The following is a 15,899-nucleotide window of genomic DNA, read 5'->3' as shown; positions in this document are numbered from 1 at the left end:
GACGAGGCGGAAGGATTCAAAAGTCCTCGTGGGCCTGCGGCGCGGCCCACTCGGGTGAAGACGAAGCCCAGGTGGCATGCCAGCCCGGATTGGCTGTAGTTTAAATACTCCTTGTAACGTTCGAGTGAGGTGGCTTTGGACGGACGGCGGCTTCGGCCGATTGTAACAGCTGTAGCAGTGAGGGAGGTTGGGAGGATAAACACGCTACCAAATTTCCCAATTCGCCACGAACCCTAGCTTCCACGCGTAGATCGATTACGACCCTTACAAAGATTGCACGCCCGACTATGCTCAGGTTCTTCCCGACTGCCTCGCAACTTGGATGTCATCACCGAGTTAACTTTCACTCATGAAATCAATACCCATGCAAGGTCAGTACTACTTTTGCTTTCTCTGATAATCAACCTTTTAGTGTTTCTTCTGAAATGTGCAAATTCCAAGTAGTATCTTACAGTACAATTGTAAAAATGTTTTGGGACTTTCTACGACCTGTGCATAGCCCCGCCATCAGCCAAGCCCACATTCCCTTTTTGCTTTGTTCCTCTCCTCCACAACCACCATGTTACAGGCCTATGTCTAACCTACTTAGGCAAAAATGTAAAATACGTACCTATAGGGCGTGTTTGGTTTCCTGCACCACCTATAGGGCGTGTTTGGTTTCCTGGGTGCATCCAGCCTGCATCGTATGAGGGAGCTTGGCTGGGACTGGCCTGGTTCATCTGATGCAAGATGGAGTCGAGATGTGTGTTTGGTGTACTTGCATGATATGGGCCAGACTCACCTCAGATGTTGTTTGGTAGGCTGCATGAGGCCAAATATATGATAAATGTGGAATTTGATTCTAGGTACTTGTACATGTATGCAAAATAATTAGAAGACTGTTTTGGTGACATGCACTCCAACTCAGATATCTTTGATGATTGAAGTAAACTAATATTATCAAATACATATAAGAAATCATAATGTCTGCAATTTCATATGAAATCCTTGGAATCAAAGAGGCAGCTAAACAGGGAAAGAAAACAAATGAAAATTGATGTACTTCTGTGTATTCCATTGTCAACATTCACAAGGTCCTATATTTTGCATACATACACAGAACAGCTCTGAAGGCACTTTTTACTGTCTATAATATCTACTCTAGCTAGCTGATCTCTTAATCCCAACAGCACAAATACAAAACAAACTAGCTTGTCTATCTTCTTCTTCTTCCTCTAGCTAGCTGATCTCTAGTTCTTCTTTATCCTGGTCAAATCAAAAGAAACATATACAGAAATTATTCACGAAGTTAACAAAAAAATATGCAGAATCATCTCTAATCCATAGGATCTCACAACCAGATCGGGCCTCTACAAGGCCAGCGGCCGAATCAAACAGGAGATCAAGCTGCTCAATGGCAAGGGCACATCCCGTGCTTGCTCACATGCGTGGATCTAGTTGGCAGCAGCTCTCACAGGCAAATCAGGCGGCCGGCCGCGAGTGCCAGGCCGGTGCACGCGCGCCCGTGGTCTACATGCCGCCGAAGTCCCGTGGTTGCTCTCACGACCGGCCGGGCGGCCGCGAGCGACGGCGAGCAGGTCGCCAGAAGCTGGGGATGGTAGGGAGGGACTAGAATTTGGGACAGGAGGAAGGGGGGAGAGAGAATGAGAGCTTTACCTTGGCACCGGTGAGGAGATGCGACGGCGAACGGTAGATGCAGCGAGGACGACGAGATCCAAATGCGTCGCATCAGAGAAGAGAGCGGCGGGGAGCGGGGGAAAATGCGAGCCGACAGGACCGGAAGACGAGACCTGCACGCGCGGGTGCAGGCGCGGGCCTGGCTCGCGGAAACGGCCGATCCCTGCGTTTCCGCTCAGCCTGGCTGGGAGCCCAGTTTTGCATCCGTCGGGGCTGGCCCAGTGAGACGTGCAGCCTACCAAACATGATGAAAATTGCATGATGGATGCGATGCAGGTGCAAGACAAGAAACCAAACACGTCCATAGTTCACATCATGTAAGCTGCATCTCCTGACGCTGCGCAACGCTCCAACAGTGTCGTGGTGTTCCTCATGCTCTTCTATACTTCTGTATTTATTAAGAAAATGCAACAGCATAAGGGAGCAGTGAGATGAAGGTTCATTTGTTTGTTGCAGAAAAGGACAGATCAATGTACTACATGATTTTTACACCAGCTATATACAATTATATGCACTTAATTAGTCATCCAATCAAGCAACGCTAAACTGAAAATAAGCAATAAACTTCAGTCTTTATTTGTCACTATTAGAATTAATATTTAGCAACAGCAGCAAACAAAATCAGCACTGATCTCCTAGAGCACTGCTTAAAATCAGATGAACAAATCTCGGTACTGCAAAATTATTATGAAAAGATTTATAGAATGCATGTTCGTTGTATATATACGCACAATTAGAAAGATTTAAGCTAACGCGCTGTCAGCAACACAATGGAATCCACATCTGCAAAATTTGCGCTGAGCTTTTCTAAAGATGCCGTTGCTCTTTTCAGATTCATCAATAATATATGATCCACCAATGTAAAAATTGTAGCCATGTAGATCCCCAAATATATCTAATTAGTTGGAAAACTGTACAAAATTCTAACCGTAGAGTAAAAAAGACAAACTCTAAGGTCTCTTGCACTAAAGGATCTCCTTGTACACTTGCCAAATTATTTCATTGCCGATTCTTCAGCTGTGATTAGAACTTTAAGTACATCTGTAATACACCAACATTTAAATGTAGCCTTGTAGATCTGTAAATATATAAGATTAATAAAAAACTGAGAAAATTCCTTTTTCAGAACCGTACGTAGAGTAAAGTGGACATATTCTGAGTTTTTTTGGACTGGAGGATATCTCCGTACACAATACATTTTGCCAAAATACTTTCTTGAGATTCTTCATCTAAGAGTTTTCGTGGTAAATATAGAGTTGGCCATGTGTGAGCACCTGCTTTGGTAAATATAGTGCAACATGTTTGAATATGACTGCCACTGGCTCTAATTTATCGTCATTGTAAAATAAACTGATATTGGGTATTCCTTATCTTCAACAAATGGCGATTCATTTTGTGGCATTTTTTTTCATGGAATGTAGACCTTGTTTGCAATGTTTGTTCCTGTGATATTATTAGAGTTTCTACGAACCACTTCCCTAGTTGTATTATAGTTAGTCTCGTGCCATTGCATAAGCCCTCGCTTTGATTGATATTTCGCAAGAGCATTATAGGTAGGCCAACCTTCAGCCGTAATATGTGGTCTGGTGTTCCAGGGAATTTCAATCCATTCAAGAATTCTTTTGCGTTTGTGTACAACTGATCTCCATCTTCTGTATTTGACATTGCATTGCACACTGTATCAGAACTTTGGTATGTTACCTCTTCTCCATGTATTCTACTCATGATGTAAGAATTTACCTTAGGTACCATCTTGTTTCTTGGCCATACGATGGCTGTTTCTTCAAGTTATTTTCAATTTGTCTGTGGGTTAGGATAGGTGTTGTTGATGATTGCTTCCAAATTGGTTTACTCCTTCTCCGCCGAAGTAAATCTTCAGGTATATTTATCCAAGCCTCGTCTTCCTCATTTTCTATTAACTCATCACCAATTTTTAGAATCCACTCGCCAAATTCCGAGATATTCTTTTCTTCCTCTGGAGTATATGTTAGTGCAGTAACACACATGATGTGAGTGAGCTTGAATTCCTCGAAGTGCTTCCATTCAGTAACCACTAATTGTTGACATCTACAAACATGCAATGGACTAAGGAAACAGTGGTGATATAATTGAGAACTAGATCAATGATGGCGCGCGTTGCCGCGCCCGTCTAATTTGACAATAAGTTGATATTAAACTGTGTACATGAATTATAATACAAGACATGAAAATTAAATACCACAGTCTTCTATATCGATGAGCGTACCCAGAAAAATATTCAAACCAATTTGTGCAAGAGCATCATACGTCCAGCTAGTGATAGTACATTTAGGTATTCAAAATGTTGGAAGGATCTACCTCATGAAGAGCAGGAAGAACCTTGATATTCCTAACAGGTGCAATTTTTTCTTCCAGGAAGATAACCATTCATTCATGCCCAGAAATCCATCTCTAGCACAAATATGGAATCTGATCGCATCCATTTAATATAATCTGAACAATCCAAATTACAATGTTTCAAGTGTAAAAGCATAGAGAAAGATAGCATCCGTTTTCCAAAACCAGAAAGACACCAGCTGTATTTCCAAGTGGAGATCTGGCACATGTAGTGAACCTAAAGACGAGCTCTAAAATTATTTTTCATGTAGTCATGATGCTAAAGAAATGACGCAGTACTTTCCAAAACATACATGAAAAATACTTTTTCTTTGACTTACCTCACATTATGGAGCAATGTTATTATTTAATATTATCTCCAACCCAAGGGAGCCTCATAGTGGTGAGAAATTACAAAAGACACATAATTTTCCATCAGTTGTATTCTTATGATCTTGAATCAAAATTCAGCACTACAAATAACACAAAAATTTAGTATTAGGTCAACTGGAACATGGAATAGTTGGAGACCAATTACTCAACTATAGTCCTATATATGCATGGATATTCAAATCAAATCAAAACTTCAACCAATTTCATATACTGATTCCAAAACATTGCATACTCTGCACCATGGCATGCAGGTAGAGAGATATCAGGGAGCATCAATCATGGAGACCTCTAGTGGCTGGAGTTTATGGCCGAAGCTACACCCGGGGAACTGTAATTTGAAAGTACTCACAAAATGCATCGTGATGGAAAAGGTACTCTACATGGCAAAGTTTGAAGTTGCAATTGCTACATATTACATGAGAAGGTTAGAGAACATGTCCACTTATTCCTCATCGTCAACGCTACAACCTCGAACTGAAATGAAATAATTAAGATAGGAAATTAAAGGGTGTACTGAAGGGTTGTGACCAAGGTGTTGGGCAACAGAGTAGACACCACAGTGAAGAAAAGGTAGCTTACACAACCGTGGCACCTTGTTGTTCCTGATTGACGGTTTCCGCGGTGCTTGGCCACAGGCACATGGCGATGACGGTGGTCTAGTTCTTGCCCCTTCTACTTCCCTAATCATCGCCACCGCACAGATCTCGCTGCCCCGGCTACCATCGGGATCGAGCAGGCGAAGGAGAGTGACAGTCGGCTGGGTCAGGAGGAGGCAAGCTGGAGGGAGACGCCATCAGTGGGCAACGCAGCTGACAACTACTATGCGTGCTTAGCTTCCGCTGCCGGAGGAAGAAGGGTTCTGGTGACGAAGTATATACACAGGCGCTTGTATGTAGATTGGAAAAACGGAAACACATGTTAGACTGTATATACGTAGTCTTGTACATGACTTGTATTGTACCTCTTGGTACGTCTATATAATGAGATAGCCACACCCCGTTTTAGGGTGTTAGACATCGTAACCCTAATCTGTCAGCAATGCAAGAGTCACCAACTACCTTTTTCAGAGTCTAGTCGTGTTGTGAAACATTCTCTTGAGCTTGTGTTTTCCGATGTATGGGGTCATGCCCAAACATCTGTTAGTGGTCACAATTACTATGTCAGTTTCATTGATGCTTACAGTCGGTTTACTTGGCTATATCTTATCAAGCGTAAATCTGATGTGTTTAATGTTTTCGTTCAGTTCCAAGCACACGTTGAGCATCTCCTTAAGCACAAGATTATTCATGTTCAATCCGATTGGGGGGAGGGTGAATATCACAACCTCAACTCATTTTTTAATAAGCTTGGGATTTCGCATCGCGTGTCTTGTCCTCATACACATCAGCAAAATGGCACCGCTGAACGTAAGCATCATCATCTTGTAGAGACTGGACTCACTTTACTAGCTCATGCCTCCGTCCCATTTCGGTTCTGGAGTGATGCCTTCTCCACCGCCTGTTTCTTGATAAATAGGCTTCCCTCACGACTACTGAAAATGAAAACCCCTCTTGAACTCTTGCTCGGTGATATTCCAGACTACACATTTCTCAAAGTGTTTGGGTGCGCATGTTGGCCGCACTTGCGGCCCTACAACAAGCGTAAATTAGAGTTTCGGTCTAAGAAGTGTGTTTTCCTTGGGTACAATTCTCTTCACAAAGGGTACAAGTGTCTTCATGTTCCCACCAATCGTGTCTACATTTCTCGTGACGTCGTGTTTGATGAGAATGTGTTCCCGTTTCGTGCTCTTTCGAACCACTCTACCACTAGTTTACCACCTGTGCACTCCACTACACCTTCACCTGACCAATTTGTGGATGTTGCAAATGCTCCTGTGTTGCTTCCTAACCATGCTGCAGGTATTGGACGCGGTGTCCGCCTTGAACTCCTGGATGATGAGGTTCTGAACGATACTCATGATGGCCACGTTGATCCTGTGCATGGCCCATGCATGGCGGGTCATGCCCATCAGCCTGGTGCATCCACAGCCGCCCCGCGGGTGTCGGCAGTGCCCGCGGCTGCACCTGCCAAGGCCGCCCCGTTGGCCGAGGCGCCCTCTCCAGCGTCCGGGTCGCCCGCCTCAGCGCCCGGGTCACCAGCCCCGTCGATTGGGTCGCCCGGCCCTGCGCCCGACTCGCCTGGCTCGCCCGCCAGGCCACAGGCGCTGCCCTCGTCGGGCCCATCAGCAGGCGGCCCAGCAGCCATGGAAGCTGCGCTGGCCAGCCCCGCCTCGGCTACGTCGTCACCTGGGTGTGGTAGCCCTGCCCTGGCAACGTCGCCCGGTGCTGAGTCTGCTAACTCTGGCTCCTCCAGCCCCATCTCGGCCACGATGCCTTCGTCGCCTGTGGCAAGCCCCGTGGTGCCAGCACCGCCCGCTGTGGTTCATCATCGACCACACACGCGCAGCCGGTCTAGTGTTTTTTGCCCTAAGGAACGCAAAGACGGGACGGTGGCGTGGCTTGCTACATGTGTGGCTCATGTCGCTGCGGATCCCATGGCGGAGCCGCGTCATTTTCAGGCTGCATTGGGTATTCCTCACTGGCGTGCTGCCATGGAGCAGGAATTTCAGGCCTTGCTGAAAAATGGTACCTGGCAACTTGTTCCCCCGGTCTCTGGCATCAACATCATTGACTCCAAGTGGGTGTTTAAGGTCAAATGACATGTAGATGGTTCTATTGAGCGCTACAAGGCACGGCTGGTTGCCAAGGGTTTCAAGCAGAGGTACGGTCTTGATTATGAAGACACATTCAGTCCAGTTATCAAGCCTACTACTATTCGTATACTGCTGTCTCTTGCCGTTACTCGTGGTTGGTCGCTTCGTCAGCTTGATGTGCAGAATGCTTTCCTCCATGGAGTTCTTGAGGAAGAGGTTTATATGCATCAACCACCTGGTTTTGTTGATCCTACGCGTCCGCATCATCTCTGTCGTCTGGTCAAGGCGTTGTATGGACTTAAACAGGCGCCTCGTGCATGGCATGCTCGTCTTGGTTCTGCTCTCCGGACTCTTGGGTTTCTTCCCTCAACTGCTAACACGTCACTGTTTCTCCTTCAGCGCCCTGAGGTGACGATGTATCTCTTGGTGTATGTTGATGATATCATCCTTGTCAGTTCCTCCAATGCTGCTGCCGATCGCCTTGTGTCTGCATTAGGTGAGGAATTTGCTGTCAAGGATTTGGGTGCTCTGCATTATTTTCTTGGATTGAAGGTGTCACGGTCCTCTACTGGGTTGACTTTGAGCCAGAAAAAGTACTCCATGGATCTGTTGGGCCGTGCTGGGATGCTCAAATGCAAACATGCTATCACTCCGATGTTTGCCACTGATCGGTTGTCTGCCCTTGATGGAGATCTTCTTTCCACTGATGACGCCACTGAGTATCGCAGTCTTGTTGGTGGTCTGCAATATCTCACTATCACCAGACCTGATGTCTCTTATGCAGTCAACCGTGTGTGCCAGTATCTGCATGCACCTCGTACCACTCATCTCTCAGTAGTTAAGTGCATCCCGCGTTATGTTTCTTCTACTGCTTCGTATGGTCTACTCCTTCAGCCTGCACCGTCTTGTGAACTTTCGGCTTTCTCTAATGTGGATTGGGCTGGCAGTCCTGATGATCGGCGATCCACGGGGGGATATGCAGTGTTCTTTGGTCCTAACCTGATTGCCTGGAATGCACGCAAGCAAGCCACCGTGTCCCGTAGCAGTACTGAAGCTGAGTATAAAGCTGTTGCTGATGCTACCGCTGAGATCATATGGGTACAGTCTTTGCTGCGGGAGCTGAGAGTCTCTCCAGGTCATTCTCCAGTTCCGTGGTGTGATAACATCGACGCTACATACCTTTCATCTAATCCGGTGTTTCATGCTAGGACGAAACACATTGAGGTTGACTATCACTTTGTTCGGGAACGTGTTGCACAGAGACTACTTTGTATCAAGTTCATCTCCTCCAAGGATCAACTTGCTGACATCTTCACGAAGCCTCTTCCACAACCACAGTTTGTAGGCTGTAGGCGCAATCTTAACTTACTTTGTACTTCAGGTTACAGTTAAGATTGAGGGAGGGTGTTAGACTGTATAAACGTAGTCTTGTACATGACTTGTATTGTACCTCTTGGTACGTCTATATAATGAGATAGCCACACCCCGTTTTAGGGTGTCGAGCAGTTCCCCAAACCTTACGTTTAACAACACACACACCTTAACAAATGGCCACCGACGAGTGGCGCTATTCACCCGTGATGAATGCTTCCAGAAACTGAAAATTGATTGCATCCTTCAATCTTGCGAGTGAATTTCATCCCCATGTCTGCTTCACCGAACAGTTGCACGGTCGCTTCGCCTTTGTCTGGATCGTCGTGCGGTCTGGGAGGAGCAATGCTACATCTATGTACTCAATTTTACGTGATTAACGTAATCGCCAGGTGGCATTTATTCATTGGACTGATTAGGGGAGGAGGCCTGTGTGTGTGTGTGGGGGGGGGGGAGTTTAAATAGGAAGATTATGTAGGTTAGTTACGTAGCTTTACCCAGGTGTAGCATTTTCGGTCCTGAGGCCTGAGCGGCACGATCTTGCTCAGGTTGTGGTGTTGTGTGACCACATCGCCCTCTTTGCCCCGCACGTAACCTAGCGACAGGCGACAACATCAACCGGGGTCTTGCAGAGCAACCGGGTAATGGGCTCTCTACGGTGAAACAGACTCAGTAGCTATCTTTTTTTTTGAGGAAACGACTCAGTAGCTATCCAGAAAGGTGACTGCTACATGTCATTAGGCCCAGTTTAATACCACAGGCCCAAAAATGTCACCAGAGCAGCAGCCCAACAAAGTGAGCGCTCGTGGTAGCAATGGAAGGGAGCGAATGTGGGACTGAGGGATTATCGGACGGCCAAAAAACGCCTCCGAGTTATGATCGGACGGCAACGGATGCTAATGATTTGGGAGGGCTGGAAAGTTGTGGACGGCAACAGATGCTAATGGTATGGGAGGGCTTAAAGTTGTGCGGTTATAATGTTTCTAAATCTATTGTTTAACTACTTACTGCCATCAATTCATCAAAGATAGGTTGTCACTGATGCCATCTTTTCCACATTCTCTCATCAACTCATAATACGAAGGATATCACCCTATCATTTCATCAACAGTTTTGGCTATTTAATTGGTGGAAACACATTCTTCCAATGCCAAATGATAGACACAGATAGAATATATCAAGCACACATAGTATTATATGGTCTACACGATCATTGTGAAGAGAACCATCTTTCTAGATTTCTTACATTCTGGCGTGGAAACTATGAAACCTATGAGTAGATAAGAAAAATAAATCAAAAGTCATATTCTATGAATTTAAGTTTTAAAAATAACAGCAAAGAGCAAAATTATAAATGTTCAATCATGGTATATTCATTACCTGATTTCTAGTGAACTGCATCTAGAAATAGTTGTTCACACAAAATTCCATTGAATCTATAGTATTCCGTTGCAATGTTACCTGGGCTTTTCAAATATGCACAGGAAGGGATAAATTTTGCTCATTCACACTAACTTCATTAATCCTCACTCCTTTACGTGTTGATTATGTATGTTCTTGTTTGATGCAAAGGGCGACGTGGCCAGCGGATACGTGCAGCTTGAAGTTGTCTTAGCTTCTGCACCGGCTAGTTACCCGCTTCTCTCGATTTTAGTAAATCAGCAATATTTCAGTACAATGCTATGTTTGCTCTTCAAATCTGCACATGAAGGAAATAGTTATTCTCATTGGCACTAACTTCATTAACCCCAACTCCGCTGTTGTTGGTGATTTACGTTCTTGTAATCTTGTCTGATGCAGGAAGGCGACTCGTCAGCCGGAGACCCGCAACTTTCAGCACCACGCGACAGCTCTCGATGGTTGCCTGCCCGGGCTGCCCCAACACCCCTGCGCCTTCTAGGATTTGGGATGTGCGGACATACGTACAGATCGAAGTCAATGCACACTTGATGCTGGATATTTGTGTTGTGTGCAATTTGTCACAAAGGAAACAGATCAAGGCCAACATTGGTAGACGGGTGAAGGCGTGCGGCGGAGTCAGATAGTCGAGGATGATGATGAGGAGCAGCCCTTGTTGGTCTCTCGACGACATGTTTGTGCCTTTATGGGGCAGATTTGGTGGAGGACTTTGTGGGGGATACGTTTGTTTGCATCATGTGTAAGTTTTTTTTTTGAGTGAAACATATCCCGTGCTAGTTTATTTTTGAAGGCTAATGGAAGAGGCCTTAAATTAAGGAGGCGTGCACATGGGGTATAAGTCTGGACTCTTTTTGTACTTCATCTGATAGCTGTAGATAAGTAAATGGGATATCTGATGGTTAATCTTGTGCACGTGGGATAGAACGCGTGGACTCTTGCTCTACTTCATCTGATGGCTGTAGATAACTAATGGGAGATCTAATGGTTAATTTTCTTAGTTGTGGAGGATTAACGTGGTGCTTCCTTTGGTGCCTCCAATTAGTAAATATAAGATTTTATAAAAAATCATACTAAATTTTCAGGGCATTTGGAGAACTTTTATTTACGGGGTATTTTTTATTGCATGGATAATTCAGAAAACAGACAAAAAATACTATTTTTGCTTTATTTACTCTAAATAGCAGAAAGTAAAAGGAGGGTACACAAAGTTGTGCCTTCTAAATCCATTCATCTCATGCTCATCAAAAGGAATTCATTAACAAGGTTGATCAAGTCTTATTAACGAACTTCTTCCCAATGACATGAAACCGAAGAATTTTTTAGTAACACTAGGTTACCTCAACGGGGATATGCATGTCCTCAACAATAAGAATATCATATTTCTTTTTGATAGTAGGAAGAGGGAATTCAAAACCTGCAATAGTAGCAGTTGAAAATTTTCCAATAGAATTGATACTATGAACTTGAGGTTGTTTCTTCAGAAAGTGTACCATATGCTCATTACCATTAACATGAAAAGTGACATTGCCTTTGTTGCAATCAATAACAGGCCCTGCAGTATTCAAAAATGGTCTATCAAGGATGATCTACATATTATCGTCCTCGAGAATATCAAGATTAACAAAGTCTGTTAAGATAGTAACTTTTGCAACCACAACAGGCACATCCTCACAAATACCGATGGGTATAGCAGTTGATTTATCGGCCATTTGCAAAGAAATTTTAGATAGGTGTCAACTTATTCAATTCGAGTCTACGATATAAAGAGAATGGCATAACACTAACACCGGCTCCAAGATCACATAAAGCAGTTTTAACATAGTTTATTTTAATGGAGCATGGTATAGTTGGTACTCCTGGGTCTCCTAATTTCTTTGGTATTCCACCCTTAAAAGTATAATTAGCAAGCATGGTGAAAATTTCAGCTTCCGGTATCTTTCTTTTATTAGTGACAATATCTTTCATATACTTGGCATAAGGAGGCATTTTAAGCATATCAGTCAAAAACATACGCAAAAAGATAGGTCTAATCATTTCAGCAAAGCGCTCAAAATCCTCATCATCCTTTTTCATGGATGGCTTAGGAGGAAACGGCATGGGTTTCTGAACCCATGGTTCTCTGTTTTTACTGTGCTTCCTAGCAACAAAGTCTCTCTTATCATAATGTTGATTCTTTGATTGTGGGTTTTCAAGATCAACAACATGTTCAATCTCTACATCATTATCATTACTAGGTTGAGCATCATCATGAACATCATCGTTAACATTATCACTAGGTTCATGTTCATCACCAGATTGTGTCTCAGCATCAGAAATAGAAATATCATTTGGATTCTCAGGTGTGTCAATAACAGGTTCACTAGAAGCATGCAAAGTCCTATGAGTGTTCTTTTTATTTTTATTAGCGGGACTAGGTGCATCAGTATTAATTCTCTGAGAATCTTGCTCAACTCTCTTAGGATGGCCCTCAGGATACAGAGGTTCCTGGGTCATTTTACCACCTCTAGTCATAACCCTAACATCATTGTCATTGTTCTTATTATTTAACTCATCAAGCAAACCATCTTGTGCCTTAAGTACTTGTTCTACTTGGGTTGTAACCATGGAAGCATGTTTACTAATAAGCTTAAGATCACTTTTAACTCTATACATATAATCACTCAAGTGTTCAACCATATAAGCATTACGTTTCAATTGTTTACCAACATAAGCATTGAAGTTTTCTTGTTTAACAATAAAGTTATCAAACTCATCCAAGCATTGGCTAGCAAACTTATTATGAGGAATATCACCTTCATCAAATCTATAGAGAGAATTTACCTTTACTACCTGTGTCGGGTTATCAAGACCATGTATTTCTTCAATAGGCGGTAGATTCTTAACATCTTCAGGACAGAGAAATATAATACCCCTTTTCTTTGGAGTTTTCTTAGGAGTTGGTTCAGGAAGTGTCCAATCATTATCATTGCTCAATATATTATTCAATAGCAATTTAGCTTGTTCAACAGTTCTTTCCCTGAAAATACAACCAACACAACTATCCAGGCGGTCTCTGGAAACATTGGTTAGTCCATTATAAAAGATATAAAGTATTTCATTTTTCTTGAGAGGATGATCAGGCAAAGCATTGAGTAATTGGAGAAGCCTCCCCCAAGATTGTGGGAGACTCTCTTCTTCAATTTGCACAAAGTTAAATATTTCCCGTAGGCAGCTTGTTTCTTATGAGCTGGAATATATTTTGCAAAGAAGTAGTAAATCATATCCTGAGGACTACGCACACAACTAGGAGCAAGACAATTAAACCATATCTTAGAATCACCCTTTAATGAGAAAGGAAACAATTTAAGAATATAGTAATAGCGAATTTTTTCTCATGAGCAAATAGGGTGGCTATATCATTCAATTTAGTAAGATGTGCCATAACAGTTTTAGATTCATAACCATGGAAAGGATTAGATTCAACCAAAGTAATTAACTCGGGATCAACTGAATTCATAATCCTTATCAGTAACACAGATAGGTGAAGTAGCAAACATGAGATCATATTGCATTCTAGCATTCAAAGACTTTTCTTTAAGCTTAACTAACAGTTTCTTAAGATCACCTCTATCATTACAAGCAAGAAAGTCTCTAGTAGTTTCCACATCCATAATATAACCTTCAGGTATAACAGGCAATTCATATCTAGGGGGAGAATCATAATCTTTAGTTTCAATAATATCATCAGTTTCAGTAATATCATTCTCTCTAACCCTAGCAAGTTGTTCATCAAGAAATTCACCTAGTGGCACAGTATTATCAAGCAGAGAGGCAGTATCATCACAACCATCATGCATAGCAGAAGTGTCATCATCAATAACATGCGAGATATCAGAATCAATAGTAGGTGTAGGTGTCGCAAGTTTACTCAAAAAGAAGGTGAATCAAGTGTAGAGCTAGATGACAGTTCCTTACCTCCCCTCCTAGTTGAGGTAAAAATCTTAGTTCTTTGATCTTTCAAATTCCTCATAGTGATCAACAGTTATAAATCCCAAGTGACTCAGAGAATAGAGCTATGCTCCCCGGCAATGGCGCCAGAAAAAGGTCTTGATAACTGATACGTCTCCAATGTATCTACTTTTTCAAACACTTTTGCCCTTGTTTTGGACTCTAACTTGCATGATTTGAATGAAACTAACCCGTACTGACGCTGTTTTCAGCAGAACTGCCATGATGTTGTTTTATGTGTAGAAAAGAGAAGTTCTCGGAATATCCTGAAAATCCACGGAGGCACTTTTTGGAATTAATAAGAATTTCTGGGCGAAAGAAATACACTAGGGGGCCCAGGGCCTGTCCATGAGACAGGGGGCACGCCCCCCAGGGCACGCCCCCTATCTCGTGGGCCCCCTGGAGCTCCATCGACCTCAACTCCAACTCCATATATTCCGTCTCACGGAGAAAAAAATCAAAGAGAAAGTTTCATCGCGTTTTACGACATGAAGCCGCTGCCAAGCCCTAATCTCTCTCGGGAGGGCTGATGTGGAGTCCGTTCGGGGCTCCGGAGAAGGGGATTCGTCGTTGTCGTCATCATCAACCATCCCCCATCACCAATTTCATGATGCTCACCGCCGTGCGTGAGTAATTCCATCATAGGCTTGCTGGATGGTGATGGGCTGGATGAGATTTACCATATAATCAAGTTAGTTTTGTTAGGGTTTGATCCCTAGTATCCACTATGTTCTGAGATTGATGTTGCTATGACTTTGCTATGCTTAATGCTTGTCACTAGGGCCCGAGTGCCATGATTTCAGATCTGAACCTATTATGTTTTCATGAATATATGTGTGTTCTTGATCCTATCTTGCAAGTCTATAATCACCTATTATGTGTTATGATCCGACAACCCCGAAGTGACAATAATCGGGATACTTCTCGGTGATGACCGTAGTTTGAGGAGTTCATGTATTCACTATGTGCTAATTCTTTGTTCCGGTTCTCTATTAAAAGGAGGCCTTAATATCCCTTAGTTTCCACTAGGACCCCGCTGCCACGGGAGGGTAGGACAAAAGATGTTATGCAAGTTCTTTTCCATAAGCACGTATGACTATTTACGGAATACATGCCTACATTACATTGATGAACTGGAGCTAGTTCTGTGTCACCCTGTGTTATAGCTATTACATGAGGAATCGCATTCGGCATAATTATCCATCACTGATCCATTGCCTATGAGCTTTTCATATATTGCTCTTTGCATATTTACTTTTCCGTTGCTGCTATTACAATTACTACAAAAACCCAAAAACATTTGTCTTTACCTTTGCTACTGTTACCATTACTATCATACTACTTTTCTACTAAATACTTTGCTGCAGATACTAAGTTATCCGGGTGTGGTTGAATTGAAAACTCAACTGCTAATACTCAAGAATATTCTTTGGCTCCACTTGTGTTGAATCAATAAATTTGGGTTGTACTTCACCCCCGAAAGCTGTTGCGATCCCCTACACTTGTGGGTTATCAAGACTAATTTCTGGCGCCGTTGCTGGGGAGCATAGCTCTATTCTTTGAGTCACTTGGGATTTATATCTGTTGATCACTATGAAGAACTTTAAAGACGCTAAAACCAAGATTTTGCCCTGAACTACGAGGGGAGTAAGGAACTGCCATCTAGCTCTGCACTAGATTCTCCTTCCGTTATTAGTAGGCTTGCAACACCTAAACCTGCTACTGCTATGAATTCTGATATGTCGCATGTTATTGATAATGCCACTTCTGCTATGCATGATGAAACTACTTCTGTGCGTGATACTACTTTGCCATTAGGTGAATTTCTTGATGAACAACTTGCTAGAGTTAGGGGGAATGAAAATATTGAAGATGCTATTATTGATGATAGTGATGATGAAAGTTCTCCCAATGATTATGTATTGCCTGTTGTTCCTAAGGGTTATGTTATGAATGAAGAAGCTGCTAGGGAAATCTTTGCTTGCAATGATAGATCTGATCTTAA

The 15,899-nt window shown here is 43.0% G+C and overlaps 1 long non-coding RNA gene across 1 annotated transcript; it reads right to left on the bottom strand.

Annotated features, from left to right (window-relative positions):
- Positions 1–953: 953 nt before the first annotated feature.
- LOC119293441 lies at positions 954–1,828 on the bottom strand. Its single transcript, XR_005143055.1, has 2 exons — positions 1,657–1,828; positions 954–1,245 (listed from the first exon to the last, which is right to left on the bottom strand). It is a non-coding gene; the product is annotated as an uncharacterized LOC119293441 (long non-coding RNA).
- Positions 1,829–15,899: the final 14,071 nt, after the last annotated feature.

This window comes from Triticum dicoccoides, chromosome 4B (assembly GCF_002162155.2).
Source record: "Triticum dicoccoides isolate Atlit2015 ecotype Zavitan chromosome 4B, WEW_v2.0, whole genome shotgun sequence".
NCBI classification, from domain to species: Eukaryota; Viridiplantae; Streptophyta; class Magnoliopsida; order Poales; family Poaceae; genus Triticum; species Triticum dicoccoides.
The sequence above is the reverse complement of the archived record's forward strand: the minus strand, read 5'-3'. Positions and strand labels throughout refer to the sequence as shown.